General features: G+C 37.5%; 1 protein-coding gene across 1 annotated transcript in view; it reads right to left on the reverse strand.

The window, feature by feature from the left end:
• LOC149774508 (neprilysin-1-like) overlaps nucleotides 1-12,569 on the reverse strand; it is a 97,137-nt gene extending 84,568 nt beyond the window's left edge. The window contains exon 1 of the mRNA XM_089945175.1: nucleotides 12,497-12,569. The gene's annotated coding sequence lies outside the window, so the exon portion shown is untranslated. The remainder of the gene's footprint in view (nucleotides 1-12,496) is intronic.
• Nucleotides 12,570-26,094: the final 13,525 nt, after the last annotated feature.

Below are 26,094 nucleotides of genomic sequence, written 5' to 3' on the forward strand. Positions count from 1 at the left end.
TCTGGATTTTGGATCGTGTATTTCCAGAGGCAATATTTACTGGCTGCTACGGGTGGGGTGGGGGGCAACATTAAACCTAAGGGTTTTGGTTTTCTGTGGTGTGGCGTTCAGTATATTTGGGAGAGGAAGAACCATGTTCTGGAAGATTCACAGACCCACGGAAAGCTAATGGCAAGCTTCTTCATATACTCATGTTGGTCAAGTCGAGACTTGAACACACCCAGACTGAGGTGAGAGGTGTGAGTGATTTGTAATGGCGAGCGCTTTAGACCACTTTGTCAAACCGGGGCACCTTAAAACTAAAAATATTTGAAGAAACGAAAAAGAAGAAAAGTGATATTCAGATTAATATGAAGAAAACAAGAAGAATGAAGAAGGAAAAATGCTTGTCGGTGAGCCTACACGGGAATGCACTCATTCCCACCCCGCCCCGCCCCACCCCACCTCAAGAAACACTCCTTTGCATCAGAACTCTCTTGCTATGCAATTGGGGTTATACACCCAGCTATCTAACCCGCCCACTGGCTTTCTGTTTATGAATGAAAGATATGATCGTGATATTATAATTATTAACTGACACCTATATAACAAACCGAGAGGGAATTGTAATTTCAGTTGTTGGTTTTTTTTAAATTACCTTGCTGTGCTTAATATAGATATAGTCCTTTCTGTCGACCACTTCCATCTTCTCTATGAGGATTCAGGGCAAAACAAAAGTAAAAAAGTAATGCTTTAATTCCTTCTTGGAACGAATTATAACTGCGAGCTTGTGTATTTTGAAAAGATAAAGATCAACGTTTCCCCAATATAACACAGTTTACATCAGGCAAATATCATAATTACAGGAGGGGGATGTACCATGCAGCAACTTTATAATGTCTGAAAGTTCTTTAAACTTCAACATTTTCTAAGATGACGTCTGCAGGGACGTTTAGACACGTCGCTCCTCATAAATGGAAAATTAAGGTAACAGTTAAGGTACAACTCAGTGTTTCTGGATAAAAATATAGCATTATATTCACGGCATATTGAAAATATTTAACAGAACCTAAAAAACGATATGAAATCCGGGATACATTTGTGACTAGCGAGATAACGTTCTTGTGTTTTGGGAACGCCACTGCCACCACTGGTTTATATCTGAAACTTTCTGGCAGGAATGCCTGCTCGTGTTCTTTACCTTATTTATTAAGTTATTCTTAAATTATAACGAAAACTGTAGCTATGATTGAGGAACTCGAGCACAGCTATTAACGTTTCATAAATATATTTTTTTAAAAAATTCTATTAAAAACAAACAAGCAAATAACAGGTCAAAATGAGGATGGCCACATTGTGTACCTACATCACTGCTCATCTAGGTAGGATATCTTGATTTTATTCGGATTGCTGTTCAACAGTTTGTGTTAGTGTTATAGTATATAATCCGGGCAATTAGGTAGACGCAGGTATGTGCCTATGTATATGCCGTTCTGATTAAATGTATGCAGGAAACGTTTTGTTTTTTTAACTTAACATTTGTGAACATACATCATCATCCGGTCCATAAGGTGGCACTCTACGGTTTCATATTTTGCAAAGAATTTCCCAGATTTTCCTCACTACTTACACTGGCTATTTAAGAATGATCTTAATTATTGTTTAAAGAACTTTTAATTCCCTTTTGTTTTGGTGTCTGATTAATCATCATGTAATTTGAGTTATAGAGTATAGAGCTTGACCTTACTTCAGATGTGCACCTGTAAAAATAACTGCTAGCTCCTCCTGGTCATTTTCACTTCCTGGACTTCAAAGTAAATTGTAAGAAAAAAAAGCCGATCACTCTTTTATTATACTTTTTATATATATATATATATATATATATATATATATATATATATATATATATATATATATATATATATATATATATATATATATATATATATATATATATATATTGTAATTCTTTTTTTACACGTTCAGAGCTGATATTGTCTAGTGTGTCAAAATTCTTTTGTCCTACTTTCATAACTGCTAAAGATAGTGTATTTTACACAAATTCAGGCTGAATATTCGAGCCAATGGGAACAGCCATTTTTGTTAGCTGTGTGCTTAGGTCACGTACAATTTTCACATGCACAATATTCAAAAAAATTTCAGCTACATTAAATAAAAGTAACATAATAGGTATTTCAACATTCTCTCCATTGTACATGTTGCAAATGCAAAAAACTTCACCTTACTCCTGTCACTCTCTCAGAAGTACATGATATATTGTGATAAATCAAGGGTATCCTCCATTTGCATTTACGTCTCCATTTTATACATTTATTAGATTTTAGGTATTAGTTGTTTGATTATGGGAACTCGCTGCTGGGGAAATATTTCTCAGCTCGAGCAATTAGTCCATTTCATGGGGCAAACCTCACAGGGTAATGTATTGGTGAAATTTTACGATGGCACTATTTAGCATCGTAGTTGAATTCAGGTCAGAGCCGGATAAGTGGGCAAGGTCAAGTAGTTCCTATTTAAATTTAAAGTGTTGATTGATTGTGTAACTACATGTCAAATAGTTTTGATAGGGACTGATACTTAGTACAATGGAATAAATGAGATTGAGGTGAATTAGGGCTTAACATCGTGGTTCAACTAACCCAGCGATAGAGTAGGAAAATAGTTCCATGTACCGGATGTTGGACTTATATTTATATTTTCATGTGTGAAGTACTGGCGCTGTTTCGGGAACCTGACAAGGGGATGTCATGCATGTTGTGAGGTTGTAATTGTGAAGTTGTGATACAAATGTGATGTGGGGACATTTTGCGATTATTGATTAATTCAAGTAAAATTATATATTGTCTTGGCGCGTTATGAGAACTTCCATTTCATAACAAATGTTGTCTAAAAGTCTTGCGAAATAGGAGAGATAAAAAGGGACTTCGAGCAGAACTCACACGAGTATTTGATTAGCTTAGTCAAGAGACCTCTTTGCATTAAACAATAGATAGCCCCCGAACCGTAAAAACTGACAACACACAAAAACATGTCATTAGTAATACTTGTAAATTTAAAAAATAAATAAATCGTTACTTACAAAATTCAGTATAACGAATAAACTATTCTTAGTCATAGCAATGAAATCGAAATAATATTTTCAGCTGTTTCACAAACATCGTTGCATCTCTTTTTTATAAGAAAAGTTATAAAGGGAGATAAATCTTACTTGATTAATCTATAATGAATCCCTTATTGTGCAATATGGCGCATGGGCCTTAATAGTTTTGTATCCTGCGATAACGAGATATTTTCAGTGGTGTAGTGTTAAATAAAGAAGTGATAGAACTCAATAAAGAAGTGAGGGAACTCGTGTTACTCTGAGGCGGGGTGGGGGTGGGGGGATAGCGACCACAAAAAGGTACTGAAACAGGCAAAACAGAAAGCCATTGTGCGTTACTAAAAGTATGTAATATAGACAGATAGCGTTAGCGTAAGAATAGTATTGCGATCCTAACGTAGGAAGCTTTGATGTTTAATCTCCGAAAACTGAAACACCCCACTGAGTTAAAATTGCAAAATTTACAATATGATACTTATTGATTAAATTAAAGTTCTTTTTTATACAAGAATTTGAGTTTGATCTTTACAATAGCAAAATGTGATCCTGTTTGTTTGCTGGGAGGCATTATTAGCGTCGATTCGGAGTAAGATTCCATTTATAATCTCTTTAAAAGAAAGTTAATTGATATGCAAAATATTCTTGAGATTAAAAGACAAAATTGCCATTAATTACCCGTCATCCGATTTGCATCACGTAGAACACTGATTGATTATATTATTATATCAAAGGGTAACGGTATCACTAATCGTGCCAGGAGAGGAAATAATGCATTAGCTAAACATCAAGCTCATAAAAAAAATATCTCAGGAGCCTGTCGTATGACTCAGAGAGATACAGCGCGAATTTTTGGATAAAAGCGTTTTTAATTCTGGCAGATAATTTAGGCAAACTACCTTATTAGTCCCATATTATTTTAATTAACGAACAATTAACATTTGGCATTTCCATTACAGTGTTATATGCCTACAGCTGAAACATAATATGCAGTTCAGCAGATTACGACTTAAATTACTTGATATATATTTTAGAACAATCTTGAATGTACAATAATAAAACCTTGTTTAAACCTCCACCTACCATCTGTGCAAAAAAGGATATGGACTGTCTGTCTGTATTTATGTATGCATGTCTGTATGTAAGTATGCATGCATGTATGTATGTATGTATGTATGTATGTATGTATACATTGTCTGACGGAAGGACAAGGTTAATGCTAATTGTCCATGTCATTGGCTCGGAATGGGATGATAACAAAAACAAATAAACAAACCTTGAAAAACCAACCTTTGCAAATGGAAGATCGGTACGCACAGTTTAATCTTCTCTTTGCAGAGCTGGTATTATACTTTACAATTCTTTCATTCGTCAATTCTGACAGTTTTCCACATTGACAAGAAGGTCATAAATCCCGGAATATCCCAACGTGAATCAAAACATGGCATTATAACATATTTCTGGGACATTAAGCATGAAATCTTCTCTGCGTGCTTGTATCTAAAGTGTCACTCACGTCGCTGCTAAAACACTTTTAATATCTCCGTTTAAGTGTAATTAATGGCTGATGATCAAAGCCGTAATACGATACTTTCACTGATCAACAAAGATGGTTTTAGGGCCGATTACAGAAATTAACGTGCAAACCTAGTTGGAACATTCTAACAACAATTTTTTACCATCTAAGCATGAGCTGTAGTTCGATGTGGTCTATTTTTTGTCATTAAGACCGTATGATTTTGACAAACTAGCCATGTATTTGAAACCATTATTTTCTCCGCTATTAAGAGAGTCCAATACGCAGAATCAATAAACTGCTGGTAATATTACGGTGTAGTTCAATTATTATCGATAGAGGTTTTTTTTTTATGTAGTTCTAGAAGGATGTATTTCTAAGAAGCGAGGCCTCGGGCAATGTCTAGGAATGGGAGGCTGTCTCGAAGTAGACGAATTAAAAACTACCCAAGTAGACGCTGCACGATGAAACTGAGATGACATATTTTGTGTACGTTGCAGAAAACATGCTTTTGCCAGGCTTCATGACTTTACAGTTACTTATAAGCTTAAATGTTAACGCTGACACTTGCGCTGGAATTTGGGTCGCTGTGATATAATTGTTTTAGAAATGTCTGATTCAAAATAAAATGCATGCATGCAAATATACATTCTCAGAAAACTATGGCTTACAAAATATTGTTTTTTCTCCCAAGTGATGTTGCTTATTTGTTTGTTGTTTTCTTTTTTTTTGTGTTTTTTTTTTTTGGTGGGGGGTTGTGGTTTGGTATGGTTTGATACGCTTGCAAAAAGCAAATCACAACATTTGTAGACTCACCGGTGTTCTCCTTGTTACTACGGATTATTTATATTTCCCAATACATTTTGCGAGACCTCTTCGACGGCATAAATTGTTATTGTGTCCAGTTCGGATGCGGGAGGTCGCAGGTTCGAACCCCGGCCGAGTCATACCAACGACTAATAAAAATGGTACAAACAGCTAACTAGCTAGGCGCTCAGTATTAAGAGGTTAGTGTTAGGACTGGTCGGCCTGGTTGTCAGGATAATGTGATTGGGTAGGGCATGATGTCCCAGTGTTAGACATGACTATAAACTGCCACACTGCAGACATTGTAGCGATATGACTGAACAATTGTTAAAGCTACCTTCAAAATCAAAACACACACACACACACACACACACACACTACACTCTACATTAATTCGAAAGGATAACGGAGGTGAACATCCAATAATTCAGACCTTTCATATGCCTCTAGTCATATGTATCCCGTCAAAGTTGTTATTATTGTCTGCATTTGGATGCTTGCCTTCGATTGCTTACTACACACAATCCTATTTACCTTTATTACTATGTTTGACAATGAAAACAAAAATAAATAAATAAGTAAATAAATAAATATTTATTTAAATAAATAAATAAAACAAGACAAATGCTTGTATAAGTGCATTTCATTATTTCATTAAATATTTTTCGACGTTAGGTGAATATACACGGCTATTAAAATATTTGATAGCATTTTTAGTGACTGTCTACACACGTCTACCTTTAAGAGTTTACCTTGGGTACACACGTCCGCATTGATGAGTGTACTTTGGGTACACATGTCCGGATTAATGAGTGTGCCTTGAGTGAAAATGTCTGTCTTGATGAGTGTAGATTGGGTACACACGTCCCCATTGATGAGTGTAATTTGGGTACACACGTCCGTATTGATAATTGTACCTTGGGTATACACGTCCACATTGATGAGTGTACCTTGGGTATACATGTCCACATTGATGAGTTTTACCTTGGGTATACACGTCCGTATTGATGAGTGTACCTTGGGTATACACGGTCGTATTGATGAGTGTACATTGGTATACACGTCCGTATTGATGAGTGTACCTTGCGTATACACGGTCGTATTGCTGAGTGTACATTGGGTATACACGGTTGTATTGATGAGTGTACATTGGTATACACGACCGTATTGATGAGTGTACCTTGGGTATACACGTCCACCTCGATGATGCCGATAACAGTTGAAACTTGAATCATCATTGACTAACAAGATATTTTTAACGAAAATAACACGAGAAAATAAAAAATAAAAACTATTTAAAAAAACCGAAGAACTGACGAGGAGTCTATTTCCTTTCATGATTGGTATGAGTCGGATAATTGGTTATTCGGAATTATTTTTAAAGGCTGTTTCGTTTTTCAATTTATTTATGTTTTTAACAACCGCTAATGTTGAAGCGGGAGTACCGATGGTCTAAAGAAAGAAAAAAACAAAGAAAGAAACAAAGGAAGTAAAGCGGTTCGGGCAGTTTTTAGTATCATTTTTAATGAACATGCCTAAACGTAGGTTATATTCAATATCTATTCTAATGTTCCAGCAATTAAGTACCGAGTCAGCACTAAAGATCTCGTTCAGAGAAAGCACCGTCAGTCGGCAAAAGATAATTTGAAGGTCTAAATACAACTAACTCCGCGATAACACACAGAACTGGATCCCTGAATGGTTGTTCATACTAACTGCTTTTTTAAAAAAAAAAAAAAACAATTATATAATCGTATGTTTCAGTTCCGATCTGCGAGCAAACCTACTTTCGTTGACATTACCGTATACCCTAGGTGACTCAAATTTCTTGTCAAGTAGAATTTTGATCTTGCAACGGAAATGGAACTGTTGCATCATGGACTTTTAAAATGAGAATGAGAATGACCGAACAAACTACTGCGTCGGGAACATTCAAAATAAAAATGTCCGATCAACTATGAGGAATCGCCTTTTGACATCCACACACAAATTGAGATCCTAAGGTACATGGACTGGAAGCAGTGCGATTATTTAGACAATTAAAGCTAAATCTCTTTGGCATCATTTCGTTATTTCATACCCACATCCACTGAATGAAGAGTCAGAAATGTGAGACGTTGTCGTAATAAATAACAATCAAAGACAACGGTGTTCAACCCATGGGTTACGCTTAGTAGATATTAAATTACAGGAGACAAAAGTATAGAAGACTGGAAAGGCTCCAAAAGGTCTTGTTCAAGTTATAGGCAAACAAGTTTTCAGTATAATTTAAAATTATGTCTTAACCATCTGTGAACTTTGCTTGATTGCAAGTTTTCTCGTCGGGGTGGGATGGGGGCTTCAGGATAAATTGATATTTAATGCTGGTATAAAGCATCTGAGCAGAAAAGCTTAAATTAAAATTTGATCAATGAGATCGAGCTGATTGATTGTTAAGTCATTGTTAGTTTTAACTTAGCCTAAATGTACTGACGTTATCACTGTTTGTTTTGGGGTTTTTTCCTTCTTTTTGAGGGACTGGGGTGTTGGTTGCGGCTAGGGGTTCAGTCTGTAAATGAATTCGAGATTAATCGATACATGGTAAGCTAAACTATGAGGTAATCATCATCGTCTTCATCGTCGTCGATGTGGTCGTTGTCATCATAATCATCATCATACACGTGCAGACGTAGTATTTTGGATATGGATATGGATGCCAGGATGTCAGAATGGTACCAGTCTTGTATGGAATAAAGCTTAAATTAGTACAACAGTTTGTGTACAAGTCAGAAACTGTATATTGCTATACCAAGCTGACTTATGTAGATACACATCAGTGAAAAAGCAAATATGCAGAATCTAAGCGATACCCAAGAGTTTTAAAGTCTCATACACAGGTAGAACTACCCCCTTCCCCGACACGAAGCCATGGACTTATTCATGCAATGAGAAGAAGTATAACGACCCGGTCGTGCAATTATAATTTATTTGGAAAATACACCACCCATTGATGTACAACCATGTATAAAACAAGGCACCCAATTGGGAGCATATCCTCAGACGCTCCCAATTTTGGTTCCGCGAAGAAAAGGATAAACTGAACGAACACACTCGATAACGGTAGAGTACTATGTTATCACTGTGTTACCATACCCCTGACTGTTACTATACATGTCAATCATGATAGTCATATTTTAATTAGTATGTACAGTACGTAAAATAATCCTGATTTAATCACGATCAATCACTCATTATAATAAAACACGAAGACTAATGCTGGTCAAATAGTTTTTTTTAGATCCTTTTAGAACTATAAAATCATATATTAAATCAAAGTAAATTAACTAAAGTAGAATAGGTTTTATTCCCTGATAAATGTATAATGGATTCTCTGTGCGGCTAAGGACGTGTGTATATGAACAGGTGAAGCTGACTTCTACTAACTTACTTGGGCAGTTCATTGCCACGTGCGGTAATTCAAATTTTATTTACGTTGCAATTACTAGAGAGTAGCTATACCTTTTCAATTCCAGTGATGTACAATAATTCGGTCCAAAAAATGGAACTAACAGAAGTAATAGGTAAGAATACATTATACTTCGCTCCAGATTGGAACTAACCGAAACAATACACAAGTTTACATTTTATTTCGGTTCAGATTGGAGTTCCAAGAAACAATAGGTACTTGCACATTTACTTCGAACCAAACTGAGTTGGTACGTGTACATTTTACTTCGTCCGAATTTGAACTACTTGAAAAATAATTACGTGTACATTTTACTTCGTCTAACAAGGAAGTACTAGAAACAATAGGTACACGTACATGTTACTTCGTCCAGCGAGGAAGTACTAGAAACAAAGGTACGTGTACATTTTACTTCGTCCGAATTGGAGCTACTAGAAAAATAGGTACGTGTAAATTTTACTTCGTCCACCAAGGATGTACTAGAAACAATAGGTACGTGTACATTTTACTTCGTCCAACAAGGAAGTACTAGAAACAATAGGTACGCGTACATTTTACTTCGTCCAACAAGTATTATTAGAAACAATAGGTACGAATACATTTTACTTCGTCCAAATTGGAAGTGCTAGAAACAATAGGTACGCGTACGGTTTATTTCGTCCAACAAGGAAGTACTAGAAACAATAGGTACGCGTAAATTTTACTTCGTCCACCAAATGCTAGAAACAATAGGTACGAATACATTTTACTTCGTCCAACAAGAAAGTACTTAAAATAATAGGTACGCGTACATTTTATTTATTTCAAAAAAGAAAGTACTAGAAACAAAAGGTATGTGTACATTTTACTTCGTCCTACAAGGATGTATTAAAAGCAATAGGTACGTGCACATTTTGAAAACGACTTTACGTTGCTACTGGCCATACTTCATTGGCGCAGCACAAATATACCGCAAGCACAATATTGACTTAACAGTCAAAAAGAAAGGACGACAAATTGTCGAGAAGGAAGAATAAAACACAACACATTATTCATTGCACAGGAGTTGTCACACGTGTATAATAAACGTGATCATTGCTCTCTGACATAATCAATATATTCACATTAAAAACAGTAATTTAAAACCTGGTGTAAATCACTATACTCATCTCAAAAGCCGTCATTTAGACCTGGTGCAAAGTACTATATCTACATTAGAAAAAGTAATTTAAACCTGATGTAAAGCCTTTATATACACATCAAAAGCAAAAGTTTTAACCAAGAGTAAAGCATTATATCTACATCAAATGTAGTAGCTTAACCTCGTGGAAACACTATATCCACATCAGATGTAATAGTTTTAACCTCGTGGAAACACTAGATACACATCAAAAGTAATAGTTTTAACCTCGTGGAAACACTATATCCACATCAAAAGTAACAGTTTTAACCTCGTGGAAACACTATATCCACATCAAAGGTAGTAGGTTAACCTCGTGGAAACACTATATCAACATCAAATGTAATAGGTTGACCTCGTGGAAACACTATATCCACATCAAATTAATATGTTAACCTCGTGGAAACACTATATCCGTATCAAATGCAACGGTTTTTACCTCGTGGAAAACGACATATTCACATCAAAAGTATTATTTTAGACCTGGTGCATCGCACTGTATCCACAACAGAAGTAATAATTTTAATCTGGTGTAAAGCGCTATACCCACATCAAATGTTATAACTTAGAGCTGATGTAAAACATTACATCCACGTCAAAAGTAAGAGTTGCAACATGGCTTTACGTTTAAATCTGTTCCTTTTTCTCGCACACTTGTGAAGGAATGGGTGATATGAATGTGAAATTCTTTTTATCGGCATACTGTCGAAATTTGAGGCAAAGTTTGATCTACAATAGTTTCTGTGACATATTAAACCTAATATAAGTCAAACTTAATATTCAGTATGAATGTTTAAGTCACAATTACTGTACAAAGTAAGGCAGACAATGAAAAACTGTGCCGTTATCATGACTACAAGAGGTTGACGGTCAAATAACACCTGGAATACATTCAAAATACTTGAAAGGATTTCTTTTAAATAAAAAATTGTTTCCATGGAACCCAGCAATCACAAACGCTAAGAAATGTTGTAGAGCGTTTTCTTGCGTTTATTTATGTAAACGTATAATTCGAAAACGGCGTTGATAAATTATGTCAGATATATGATAGCAACATGTCAAGTGCTTAACTCCGCTCCTTCCATTCGTTTTTTTTTTTCTTTAAATAAAAAAAAAAAAGAATGTTAATATTGGCTCAACTTTCACCTTTTGGAGATTCCGCTGATATATTGTTCTGATGTTTTATGCAAGACGCTATTGTGGATGTCATGGATCCCAGTGCATGATGCCATAGACATTCCTTTATGTCAGTTAGAACGGGAAACTATTGAAAGACCCAATCTCCTTCTGCTAATAGGTCAAGTGCAGTGGTTGTTTTTATTGGTAAAGGCAGTGGTTGTTGTAATTGGTATAAAGGGAGTGGTTGTTGTAATTGGTATAAAGTCAGTGGCTGTTGTAATTGGTATAATGGCTGTGATTGTAAATGGTAAAAGGCAGTAGTTGTTGTAATTTGTATAAAGGCAATGGTTGTTGTAATTGGTAAAAGGCAGTTGTTGTAATTTGTATAAAGGCAATGGTTGTTGTAATTGGTAAAGTGCAATGGTTGCTGTTGTGACTGGTTTAAGGGATGTGGTTGCTGTAATTGGTATAAGGGCAGTGGGACTTGTAACTAGTAGGAAGACAGAGGGTTTTGTGTATGTTAGAAGGGCAGCGGGTGTTGCATATGTTAGTAAGGCAATGGGGCATGCAATGTGTAAAAAGGCACTTGCAAAACAGTTAATAAAAGTATTATATATCGGAGAACAAACCGCAATATCCGAAGGAAAACTATTGCTGACTATCTGGCTCAATTCGGCCCATAGTCTATAAAATCATCACACCTGTTGTCTCTATCGAACAATTACATCAATTTAAACAAAATAAATTCCATTATGCATAAATCGATAAAAGTAAAAGATCGCTTAATTTGTGTGCCTACTTTTATTTCTGTAGAAAATATTACTGTTGCTCGCTGTAGTGGCTTGCAATTTTTGCTCCTAAAACTACATTATGCTTTCCTGAATATTTTAATATATATGGTTAATGAATGGTATTTAAACCTATGCCTAACAATAAGACTTGCCGCAGAGAGGGAGATGAAGAGAGGCTCGACTTCGTGCATGGACCGGTGAACCAATGTACGAAGTAATAAATATGCTGTATATAATTTACCGATTTATATGGATAATAGTCTATAACTAACCCCTGCAAAAGGCAAGGTAAGGGGAGAGCATATGATTATTAATAATAAAGAAGGTTTCCTTCAAAACAAAAATTGAAAATGTGAAAGAAGCAAACACAAGTGACTCATTGGAAAGGCAAATCAAATTGGTGCATAGAAATGACCGATTAAATAAATGTATTTTTAATCAATATGAACCACGAAGAGAGAGAGAGAGAGAGAGGGGTGTATGTGTGTGTTTCTCTAAATCTTACTCATTACCTATAACAAAGGAGAATACATTACATGGAATGAAAGTAGAAGTTTATAGTTACCTGTTAAGTTTGCGAAACAACTTTCGGAGTCGGTTGTCAAAGGAATGTTTGTATACACATATGCTAATTTCTATGTACATGTACTCACATAATGAATGGGATTAACTGCACGCTCACTCCATATACTGACTCATGTATACAGCATTTCAATAACCTGTCAATACATCAATGTTGCACATGAGTAACGCCCTCTATTGAAAGTCAATGTACGTTCGCAATACTTCCATATCAAACTAACAAACATTTGGATTGACCACATAGTTTCTTTTGTTCATACCAGGTGACTTAAACATGAAGGTATAACATAACTACGTCGCCAGTTCATGGTAAGAATACAAGAATATGTATTCCCTAATCTTAATAATCATATAGATGTGAGTACCTGAATATTTATTTATTTATTTGTTTGTTTATTTATTGATTTATTGATTTATTTATTTTGGGGGGAGGAGGAAACATTCAAACAACATTTTAGATATACGTCACACCATAAAATATATGCAGCATAACATGTATGTGTTGTTAAATAAAATCATTATATAATAATACTGTATGCTAAATATTAATGTTTGTACCCTTCCTGGCCATTACATCATGTATTGATGACTTCCAATGAGCACATGGAAATATGTAAATATATTGAATCAACTGGCACGTCAAGAAGCAATCTATTTTTTCCTGTTGTTGTTAGTTTCTACCACTTCAACAAAGTGGAATATATTTGGAAACACATTCGACACAACTCCTATAAATGTACATAAGAGCTAATGCACAGGTATCTGCTCATCACTGACAGTATGTATGAGTAGCCTTATCACTGACAGTATGTATGAGTTGCTTCATCACTGACAGTATAAATGAGTTGCCTCATCCCTGACAGAATGTATGAGTTGCCTCATCACTGACAGTATAAATGAGTTGCCTCATCCCTGACAGAATGTATGAGTTGCCTCATCACTGACAGTATGTATGAGTTGCCTCATCACTGACAGTATGTATGAGTTGCCTCAGCTTTATACCTGCATTCATGGGGGATAATTCGAAACCTAAAAAAAGTGTTGATACTTGTGACTTTGGCAAGGTATTGAAGAAAACCAAACGCATGCTTTGGTAGCAGTTCAATTACAGTGTTGCCCTTGACCCTCATTTGCGCTTCAGAGACCCCCACATTTTTAATTTGACCCCCGGTTTTGATACCAAAGGTTGTTTATTACACAGTCTGACCCACAATTTGACACCAAGGAGATTTTTTACTCTCAGTCTTGCACCCCTAGAGGATACACTGTAATTATCATTACAAAAATACAATCTAGGTCAAAAATACAATCAATTAGAATTAATTACAAAGAATAGCTTTTGCCGTGATCATTATGGTGTAATGACCTAAAAACCTTAAACTATTCTATAAATATAATATATAGTATGCTAGCAAATATGCATATATATAGGCGTTCAGTCTATGTATGTATGTATGTATGTATGTGTGTGTGTGTGCGTGCGTGCGTAAGTGTGTGTGTATGTATGTATGCATGCGTGTGTGTGTATGTATGTATGTATGTATGTATGTTAAGCACCTACATTGTGTATATAAATAAGTGAATTGAATGGATGGACCAGTAGATACTTTGTACAGATAAATGAACCTTTAGATCTGTCCGTCTGTCGGTCGGTCTACAGGTAAGTAGCAGTGTAGATATATTAGTCATTTGAAATCAATTGTAGCCTCTTTTTATGAATCATGAAACTAAAAAAAACAGTAAAGACATTGTTGTGAAATATTTATCAATTACGTGCAATCTACTGGACGAATCAAGCGGCTCTGACTCCTCCCACGTGTTTCGCCAAGCGCTTTGAAATTTGAAAACTTCGATCCCTACATTTAGTTTGCCTTTCCAAGGAAAAGTAAGGATACCTAACACGATAGTTTCAGGGAGACATGTGCATGAGTTGTTGTTGTTGTTGTGGGGTTTAACGCCATTTTTCAGCATACGATAAGCTATACTGGCGGCCAGTATTAATGGTGGAGGAAGAACCCGGAAAAAACCCGGGAAGAACTACCGACCCACGAGAAGCTACTGGCAAGCTTTCTCACATACCCACATTGGCTGAATCCGAGACTCGAACCGGCGCAGATAGAGGTGAGATGATCCGTAACGGAGAGCGCTTTAGACCACTCGGCCATTCGGGGCCCCCATGTGCATGAGTATTGTGTCTTCTATTCTGAAGAGGAGACAAAACATTAGTAATTCAGACTGGCTCGTAATTTGATTTGCAATGAATGTCAGCGTCTTTTAAAACACAACAAGTCAGCCATCTATATGAACTAATAATATTTCCATCTTTTTATCCCTACACGGGGTTGACACCAGTCAAATGGCGTGACTTTTAATCATTTAGCAATATCAGGCCGACAGAAGATTTACGTCGGTAATATAGTACTATTCTTGCATTGATTCTCTCTCTCTCTCTCTCTCTCTCTCTCTCTCTCTCTCTGTATAAGTAGATCGCTTCTGCGTCTTGTCAGCTTGTTTAAACTGACATTTTAGTTGCATTCGTTTTTTATTACTCGTGGTTCTTGCAGTTCGCTGAAGTAAACACGTTTCATCTAAACACTGAAACACTCTTTTTATCTGCCTGATCAAACTAATGGATTACTATTTTTATGGTGGTAGTTTTAATATCGATGACGGTGACGCTACTACTGCTCATGCTGCATATGATGATGAAACTATCAATTTCAAAAGATATAGGTCAAAATGTATGTCCTCGCCATACATGGAAAAAATAATTGGTGATTGACAATATTTCAATAATCAATACATGCTATATTTTAGTTCTGATAACGTTTTGGTTACACTTTTTTATTTGCATTTATTTCCCTAAACTCCTTGCTGGATTCCATTCATATTTTCAATATCTCATTATGCTACACACTAACTCGTGCCAGGACACCCGAGTGACCGAGTGGTCTAAAGCGCTCTCCGTTACGGATCACTGCCATCTCACCTCTGTCTGCGTGGGTTCGAGTCTCAGATTCGGCCAATGTGGGTATGTGCGAAAGCCTGATAGTAGCTTCTCGTGGGTCGGTGGTTCTTTCTGGGGGGTTTCCCGGGTTCTTCCTCCACCATTAATACTGGCCGCCATGTAAAGCCTATCGTGTGCTGAAAAATGGCGTTAAACCCAACAACAACAACTCGTGCCATTGATTTCGGAGTCGAGATCACGGTCACTCGCTCGCTTCTTTGACTTGTGTTGTTCATGTCACCGTGGTAGAAGTACTATGTGAAAATTTTGTTATTTTTTTTCTCCAGATACTAATGTTTGCTTGGTTCATTATGGACTATATAAATGGCTTGTTTCGTTATGAAGCAAAAACACGTTTCTGCGAGACAACGGCTTATGTGACCCAAGATAAAAGCGTGTGCAGAGCATGCATGACGTGACCTTGTAATGAACTATGGTCCTTTAAGGTCAGATGAGAATATTTTCATGTGGACTTTTCATGGGATAAAATACCAACGTTTACCTTAGATAACAACTCTGAAAGGCCTGGCTACCTAGAATTACTTTCCCCTGCGTACTATTCAACAGAAACAGAAAATATCTAACACCTAAAACTTGCCTGACCGTTCGTCTGTCAATCATTTTGTCATCATTCGCGTTTACATTTGAACATATTAACGGAATGGAAAAATACGTATGATCGATCGATTGGTCCTTAGCAACACATAATCACTCAAAAGAATGTTTAGTGAAAGGGCGATGTGAATAAAACGCCTTTTCCAGAGATACACCCGAGTTGTGTATAGCAGATTATGTGTTGCCCGTAACTCACTGATTGCAAGTCCGTAACGATTACCAATGCGATTCATCAGAAAATCGAAATGGGCAGTAATGCATAGTCTTGGTTCAGAATAATTGTAGTATTTTAAAGTTCGGATATTCGCGGATCCACTTATATGCAATGTTAAATTAGCATTGAACAGTTCGAATAATTTGATATGGGGTCAAGGTCTAATGCTAGAGGCGTGCTACCCAATAGTTTCTTTATTATTATTATTATTATTATTAGCAAAGTTATCTTAGATGTATATCCGCATATGGTAGACCTTGTGGAATATCAGTTTCGTGCAGAAATAAAGGTACGTACCTGTTGAGTTCGACATTAAGTTCACGGTCAAATCTTTATGGGTGACTTTTTCACTAGAAATAACTAACTATGCACGGGCACCTGCTTGGCAATTCTCCAGGATCATGCTGCTTTCATTTACATAATTTCTCTCTTGCCTTACGTGCATTTACAACTGAAACTTCCACTGTTTCGTTTGGTACTGTTATGTGCAGGGGTTACAAATGAAGAGTTTTACTTACTTTTACTCGAGAAGCCCCGGCGGCTCAATGGATTGAATGCCAATCTCGCGAAAAGAAGGGTGCGGGTTCGATTACTACTATTGGATAGGCCCAGGTCGACAACCGCGGCGCGTTCTTAAAGGAGACTAGAAATCAAACTTTTCCTTTTACGTATGTAATTCTCTACAGATTTTAATTCGACTGCAATGTTTATAAATTAAATATCGTAAGCGGGTAGTGATTATATTGCGTGGAAGATACCACGATTCCGTAAATTGCCGAGTTTTTCCGAGTTTTGATGAGACGACAGATCACGTGGTACCGTGACGCATTACTAGCCAGTCCTCGAATACAAACATCAACATTGGCGAGCGAGGCAGACAGGAGGAAATCACATTTGGGTTGCACATTCAAAAGTTTAATCTGCAGTATGATATAATAGTTTATGTACTGTACTGGTCAGTGCTAAAAGAAATTTTTAGGCACAGGCCCCCGGCTGGTGACTTAAATAAACTCAAGTCAAGGACATTTCCACAAGCCCGGACAGTTCATACCTGTCAACTCTCAAGCCGGGAGAAAAACCTCCCGATTTTAGGGGTATTTCCTCATCTACCTCCCGATCTCGTAATATCTCTCAATTTTTCGCAGCGAAGTCCCGATTATTATATTATGTCTGTCAATTTTCATTTGTCAGAAGCAAAAAAAAACCCCAACACCAAACCATTTATAAATAGATATAACGTATGCAATCCACAGTCTCAACTGCCACACTGCAGACATCGTAGCGATATGACTGAAAAATTATTAAAGCTACGTTAATAATTCAAATCACACGCACACACGTCTAAATTCGGCAATGGACGAAATAATTAATATCACACAACAGTTTTTTCGGTTTTTTTTCTTCAATAAATAGAACGTGAAGATTAAACATTATTCAAGTAAATTTCAGATGTTTTTAAACAACTACAACAGTACTATAGTTTAAAAAAAATGAAAAATAAAATTGCCACCAATTAGCTTAAATGAATGATCACTGTGAAATTTTATCTGCAAACAAAATCGCATCTCCATTTCCGCCAAAGAAATTCGGCCAGATAACACCTGACATTCATCTACAGTATATGTAAAGTTTAATTACCATGATTAAATTACAAGGAATAAAACAAAATATACCATGCAGTGTATGTGCCCCCACAGAACTAATTCTGAATAAATATTTTATTCAGTACACAGTGTTACATGCATTAAGACTTAAACCTAAGGAAATAAGGTGGGGCATAAAACGTGTGAAAAACAGTTGCCACATGTACCGTAACTTGTGACTGCAGATTTGAACTGTTAAAATGAAGTCCATGGCATCGTAAGTAACAACAAAATAGGCATCGTTTATTTGGTAATCAAGTGCTGGTGCTTACACATACACACTCTGTCGAATATGGTTTCTTTGAAGTATGTCCGAAGGGCAGTCCTTTTCACAAGATCAATGCAAGGATAAGGATTATGTTCATTAATCACACGGGCTTTATTGTTTGCGTACTTAAATCAAAACTTTAGCTATTTTGCAATTTAGCCAGAGCTGACCAGAATATGCAAAAGAGGCTTGTCCTGGGGGAATAATAAGGCGTATCACAGGGAGAAAAGGTACGTCCCATGGGCGCTCGCACATTGGGGCAAGGGTGTGTGTGTGTTATTAGCCGCCCCCCCCCTCCAGTTTCTAATGTCAGCCAGTTGATGCAAAACTTTGACCTCTTTTCTTTTAATCGCTGCTATTTAAACTGCCCAATGAATAGTTTTATATCAGTTCCAATCATTACAGATTACCGTTTATACATACTACATGTATACAATGAATTTTTTTTATTAATTTTTAATTTTTATAAGATTACTGAAAATTGTGTTTTCTCGAAACACCACAGGTTTAGAATCTTAATTTTAGCAAAGCTTCCATTTGATTAAAATCAAATCTAAATTTCACCCAAGACAGTGGTGATTTTATTTAGATTGTGCCGTGTTAAGGCATGTATATCAACATCTTGAAAATACATTTACTCATTTCACCAGCGCGATCAAAGTTTCCTCAGGCAAACAATATTTGTTTCGACAAGCCTGACGGGCACCTCACTTTGAATACAGGATGGGCTGGAACTAAAACCAGAGAGACCCAGGGTGTCGGGCTATCAGATTTGTTTTTAGCACTGCTGGTGTAGATAAAATATCTGAGAATTGATTGTTGCATTTTGTGGTTACTTACTCGGCCTTCTGCCTATTTTCGTAACTCACACGTTTAACACTTTTCTCAGGATTTAAAATGTCCAAAGGTATGTCTGGAACAGCGCCAACTTTTACACTAGGCCTAGCATTTGCGTACCCTTGAGCTGCCATTTTTTCATGATCCCTCTCGTAACATTCCTTTGAGAAATGTAACGAGCACAGAGTGCTGTATGGTGTTGCTTTGAAATCGACACGTTTGTAACAATGTATCCATTGTTTCATTATGCCTTTATCTTTCGGAAAAGAAAAAAAAAAAGTTGTCCACAGGCTTTTCTTAATGTTCTATTACACCCGTAAGCAACGCAAAACGGTATTGTCTTTTACTCTGGCAACTCTCACTTGCGCTGCTGGAGTCGCTACTATGACGTCACAGCCCGAAAGTAACCGAATAGGCGCGGAAATTTTGCAAACGAGGTCAAGGAAATTCAGCTCCTAGAAGATATGCCAATATTTAAATATTGGCAATACGGTCGCAGATGATACTTCAGAATAAGGTTTTCTCCTATAGTACTTTGATTATTGTTCTATATTTACATTGGTTTCTGGTCTCCTTTAAGCATGGCACGTTACTAAAATTACATCGGCACTAAATAACTTAATTGTGTGGCTGTGTCGTTAAAGGCTACTAGGATAATACAAACGGGCTTAACAGGGATGGGTGGGCGTGGCACAGCCAAATATAGCACATAGTACGTAGTAAATGAAAGGTTATAAACATGAACTAAAACTAGGCAGTTTGATATTGCATTTTATGAGCATTAGTTCACGGCATTGATATAGTACTAAGCTATTGCATTGTAATTATCTTGCTGAATGAAGACTAATCAAGATGCAAAAAGCATTACATTTTCACATGCATCGGGCCTTGCGTACAATGCACGTAGTAAACACTGCCATGCCATGTAATTGGGGCTGCCATAATGGTCTTCCAGTCGACCAGTCGACACGGTCTCCTGTCTAACAGTCACACATAGGCTGTACTCGTAACCCGATGGCGATCACACTTTCCATATTGGAAGTAGTACAGTTGTGGTCTCTACTGATAATATGGAAGAGATTTCCGAAACATTCGTAAAATACATACCATAAAATGTCCACTTTGTTTGTTTACAGCCTACTTCTTTTCCTCTCTTCTTTCACCGCTTATGGTTCTCTAAATATGAATCCGAAAAAGTTTACATCTTCGGGTATCATCATCCTTTCGTCCTTCCTTAATACTCCTCTACATATATTGAAAGTACTTGCCATTTAGCTGCTTATAGAAAATAAACCTTATAGGTATGCATAAACTGGATATAAATTAAATTTGATTATAAGTATGAGAACTATTGTATTTGTGGTATGAGTGTTCCCTAGTGTGTGAAAAGGCAGAAGCTAAAAGTGTGATTCAAATTAAGAAAATTAAATTTTTTAGCACAATTACAAACCGATAAGGTAATTTTTACGAGAAGTTGCATCCTTAAGAAGAAGGTACTTCGTTCAGTCCTGCTGGGTGTTATGATTGGCACCAATCGTTAATGTTAAACTAAGTATAGCCTAACATGCTTAGTGTCTATGAAAATTGCATGTATGTATCCACGTGGTTTTCAACAGAGGGTGTTACGTGTCTTTAGAGTGAGCCATGTATAGGGAAAGAATTGACGCTTTTTTTGTTTGTTTTTGTAAAACTAGCTTTATACATATTAGTTTTGATTTGGTGACATATTTCTGTATTTGCTATAAATAGTTGTTTATGTTGATTTGTGTGTGACATGTTACACTGGGTAAATTGGTTTATATCGTTGTAAAGTGTAGTCATTTGTAAATACATTGGTTGCTTTAGAAAGTAAGATACAAGGATGCATCTTATGGTTTCTGGTGGTTTACGTAAGAGGAAATAATAGAACAAAGTCTTAGATTTTGCCTTGAACCCATTACAAGGATGCCAAAAAGTGGCTAGAGATTTAAACTAACGATTTGTTAATTAAGCATAGGAAAAATGAACCATCAGTTGTGGATAGGCAGACAGATAGATATATAGATACAGTCAGATATACACACATATAGATAGATATATAGACAGACAGACAGACAGACAGACAGATAGATAGATAGATAGATAAATAAATATGCACATATTACAGACTGTTCAATTTGAGGATCATCATAATGTCTTGTACTAAAATTGTATTATTATTATTATTATCAGAATACATGAAATAAGTGTGGTATTGTCTTCGTCACTGAATGCTGCTTTTAGTCAAACCAGGCTTTTTAATTTTTAGGAACTACTCTTAAGGCAGTTTAGAACGGAATATAATCAATTTTATTTGCAAACAATATATGCAGAAAGCTGTTCTTGTTTACTTTCTAGAAGTTTGATATAAAATCTTCTTTGCCTTGCCACTAAATGGATTATTTATAAATGTCAGTGGCGTTTCACTATCACTAGGGGCCCCGAGTGACCCAGTGGTCTAAAGCGCTCACCGTTACGGATCATTGCCGTCTCACGTCTGTCTGCGTGGGTTCGAGTCTCGGGCTAGGCCAATGATGCAACGTGAGAAAGCTTGGCAGTAGCTTCTCGTAGGTCGGTGGTTCTTTCCCGAGGTTTTCCGGGTTCATCCTCCATCTATTGATACTGGCCATGTATAGCCTATCTTGTGCTGACAAATAGCGTCAAACCCTACAACAGCAACACCAGTATCACTACATACAGATTCCGTAACCTAAAACCCATCTGAAACTCAACAAAACTGTTCACACTGGAGCTCAGTTTTCGACCTCTATAAAATCCTCGTGCTGGATTTCAATTAAGACTACACCAAGTATTAGCGGTATGCTGATCGCGCTCATCTACTCATAACTGACACCGATTCGCTTTTCTACGAGATTGCGTTGGAGGATCTTCACCGAGATATGTTTGACCACAAATATCTTTCGGATCTCAACGGTTACTCATTACATAGTCTGTTTTACTGCGCAGACAATAAAAAGATCATTGGAAAGTTTAAAAGGCGAGTATAACGGTTCGCTTGAGGAGTTTATCGGTCTGCGCTCCGAAATTGTACTGGCGTGGTGAAGGAAAAGGCTACAGGCATTAAAAAGACTGTCGTCAGTAAAACTGTCACGATCGATCATTACAAGATGGTTCCGAACGGTAGTCTCCGCTATTACACGATGGGAACGTTCAAATCATTCTGATACAGGATTTCCACATTACTACTCAACAATAAAGGCAAATGCACAATCGACAATAAGCGATATTGCTCCAGTTGAGTTTCATCAATGACGTTTCGTTTTAATAATAAAAAAAATCACGCTAAGGCAAATGTTTGTATCAAATGGTCCAGAACCCGCCATGGGATTACTACGTCTGCTCAAACACAGAACCAATATGCATCAAAAGGGGCTCTAGAACCCCCATTTTGCCATACAGAGTCCACAACACCCTACTTTTTTACTATATGATCTAAAACACTCATTTATTTCTGCATAAGAAAAAGTGGTCCAGAATCCCCATGGTACGCAAAAAGATCACCGTCAAGAAAAAGTGGTCCAGAATCCCCATTTGTTGATACTACTCACAACGTGTACAAAGCAATACACTAGCGATGGCAGTCAAAGTCACAGTGTAGTACACATGGCAATACTCTAACGACGGCAGATAAAGATACAAAAACCAAACACAAATGCGGAAACAAAAACCAAAACTGCAAAATCAAAAACCAAGCACAAGCGCTAAATCCGAAACGAAACACAATCCAAAGCCATCGAAGTAAATCCCAAATTTGTTTCCAACACTCGCCCTACTATAATATAAGCAAACAATTGGAGAAATACAGTAGACTTTATGTAGAAAATGTAAAACAGGGTCACTAAAAATACGATGCAACATTACAAACCACAAATGTGCCACAAAATACTCCAATAGACGTTTGCGTCCCAACAACAGATGTTTGCATCCAAACAACAGATGTTTGCGTCCCAACAACAGACGTTTGCGTCCCAACAACAGATGTTTGCGTCCAAACAATATATGATAGGTTCCAAAGTATGGGTTTCGTTGTGTTGTAGACCCACTTATTTGCAAGTAGCTGTTTGGCTGTCCAGAAAAGGATTAGGACCAATTAATTTCGTGTCATCGACCAAGGGTTTTGCCAAATTTGTATACCATTGTACACTTGTTTAGAAACTCATACGGAAGTATCGATTTTGCATTTATCCCGTGAACCTACGCTGCTTCCCAACCACCGCGTATTCCCATGGTGGGGTGGGAAAAAGCACTGCAGTCTCTGGCCGACTTCGAAATTCTTGCAAGAACTCGAACAATTGCAGGCTTGCTTGTTCTCGATAAATCACTTGCAATACAAAGCAGGGATTGCTTGGAGTCCCATTGCAGGTCCTTGTTTTCTCAGCCCTTGCCGCTTCGTATTTGGTCTGGCCAGAGAGTTTGGGTCCTATATACGTTGTGTAAACAGGTGGATCAGCATTGCTAGATCTTTACACGTCCCTTTGTCTTTGTTGCGCTACCAGTGCAATAGTTCGATCTTTCTTCTTTGAAAGTAATTTACATTTTGTACCCTGTTTGCACCGGAGAGGCACAAGACATAGACCAAGATCGCCCAATAGCTCCAACTTTCGCTGGAGAAAGTAGAAACCATAAACGTGGATTTCTTAATCGTTTGTTCTCTCCCCATCGCTGTTGCACAATTGAAAAAGCAAACTTGTGCAGGTAGTGCCTCGAAATAGAGTTGTTACATATTTTTAGCAGATATATCCGCATTCATCGACGTCGACAATCTTGTGGAAAAATTGGTGTTTGGTGGTGCTTCCACATTTTGCATTTGCGTTCAAAACACTTATGTAACGTTCACATCAGCGCCCACACGTTGTGTTGCTCCATTGAGTGCCTCAAAATGTGCATATTTTGTCCTTTTCGTGCTCATTTGGCACTTCAAAAACATATCTAGTTCCAAAATATTTCCCTGTCGTTGTTTGTAGAACGAACACAGACCATAAATCTTCAGCAGGACATGCCTGGTTGGTTGCGAGTGGACCATGTAGAAGATGAACGATCTATATTTTTTCCCTCGTATTCCACGAAATAATTTCCGCATAACTGTAGGATGGCTTCTATGCCTTTTATGGGCCACTTGCAAGATGTTTGTGCATCGAGAACGACTCTCGCCGCAACAGAATTATAGTCGCCGCAACAGAATTATAGTTCTTAGAGCATCCAAATCCTAGCAGTCGAGCCTATTTGGTTGATCGGAAGATGTTTCCATTTTTCCTGGGTTTTTTTTGTGTTTTTTTTACAGTGCCTCGCGGACCGTCTCCAGAGCGCTAATGAAGATTCTTTTCTTATTTTTCGACACAGCCAGGATCTTTCTGAGAGCCCTTATCTCTTTCTTTCGAATTAATTTGGATTGTGCAAGTCTTTCTAAGGCTCATGTCGCCACAGTTCCAATGCTTTTGCATCTGCAATCTCCAACCATATCTTGTTTCGTTTTTTTCTTGGGACAGCAGCGAAATACGTCAATCGGTTGTTGTTTATTTTAGCACCATGCCACAATCCAACGTGTTGGTGAGATTTGACCAATATCGCAATGGCGGATGTACAGCAAACAGTTTTTGCTCGCAATCCGGCGACACATACCAATTGCAATACTTTGTCGACAAAGATTTCTGCAGTTTTCGAATCGAGTTCGACACCTTGTCGACATACATACATCGTTACTTCTATACATTTTCATTCTCGTGCTTGTACATCCGGGTGCAAACATGTTTCTCGCAAGTGTAAATTTGCCAGGTGGCCTCCGAAAGTTTCGAGAATCTTCCCGGCCTCTAACTTGGAAATGATTATGTCGTAGAGTTTGAATCATACTGTGTATCGTTCAGGATGTATGCCGTAAGAAAGTATTCTTCAACGATGTTTGTCGTGTCCATAATTGTACCAGTTTCAGCCTACATGGGTGTGTAGTAATTTTGCGTTCGACACCCTTGGCCGAGACCCTGCCGAATCATACCAAAGACTTACAAAAAATGGTTCTAACAGATGCCTCGCTTGGCACTCAGCATTAAGAGGTTAGTGTTAGGACTGGTCGGCCTGGTGTCAGGATACGTGTCTTCGGCATGATGCCCTAGTGCTAGACATCTCTATAAACTGCCACATTGCAGACATCGTAGCGATATGATTGAAAAATTGTTGTAGCACATTAGAAATCCTAATCACATACCACCACCACCCGCTTGGCCGAATAGTATTGTACAAGACACGGTTGACTGAGAACACCAGAGAAATTGTGCGAGTAGTCGGCGGAGTAGAGTCCATATCTATGGGCGAATAGTCGACGATCGCAATCTGCTAAACACGTCTGCAATTGTTCCACATGAATTTCGGACACGTCCACTTTTGCCACAAACAGAGCAACAGCAGCTGTACTTGAATCGGGGTTGTTTTGTAATTCCCATGCAGATCGAGTTCGTTGGTTTGTATCTGGTTCTCTGTGCTAAATTGTCGATCTTACTATGCCTGAGTTGCTACCAAGACCAACTGTGTGCAAAATACAGACGTTTGGGTGGACATCGCGTTTTTGATTTTCCTGTGCAAAATTTGCAATGGTTTTCTGCACCGCATCTTGGATATCCGCAACAATCGCACTGGCAGACTCACCATCCACGATCACGATGACTTTCGTGTATACAATATATTTCCGTAGAAGGTATCCAAACATGTATACATCGTTGACAAATGCTGGAAGGCCGGAGAGTGGATGAAAATGTGTGCGGCCCTCGTGCCCTTGTAGATAGTCGACAGTGGAGATGTCTGGTACTTGATTGCTTTCGTATGCGTTTTCTTGGAGTAAATGTAGTGCTACCGATGTTCGCACCCGGAGACCCATAATTTGGAACGTCGTATATGTTGGCATGTTGTGGTACATCTGTGGTTCGTAAGGTGTCCTCGCATTTTGGAGTGACCTTGGTTTTCAGTATTC

This window comes from Sinohyriopsis cumingii, unplaced genomic scaffold (genome assembly GCF_028554795.1).
Source record: "Sinohyriopsis cumingii isolate HCF-2022 unplaced genomic scaffold, ASM2855479v2 utg000229l, whole genome shotgun sequence".
Classification (NCBI taxonomy): domain Eukaryota; kingdom Metazoa; phylum Mollusca; class Bivalvia; order Unionida; family Unionidae; genus Sinohyriopsis; species Sinohyriopsis cumingii.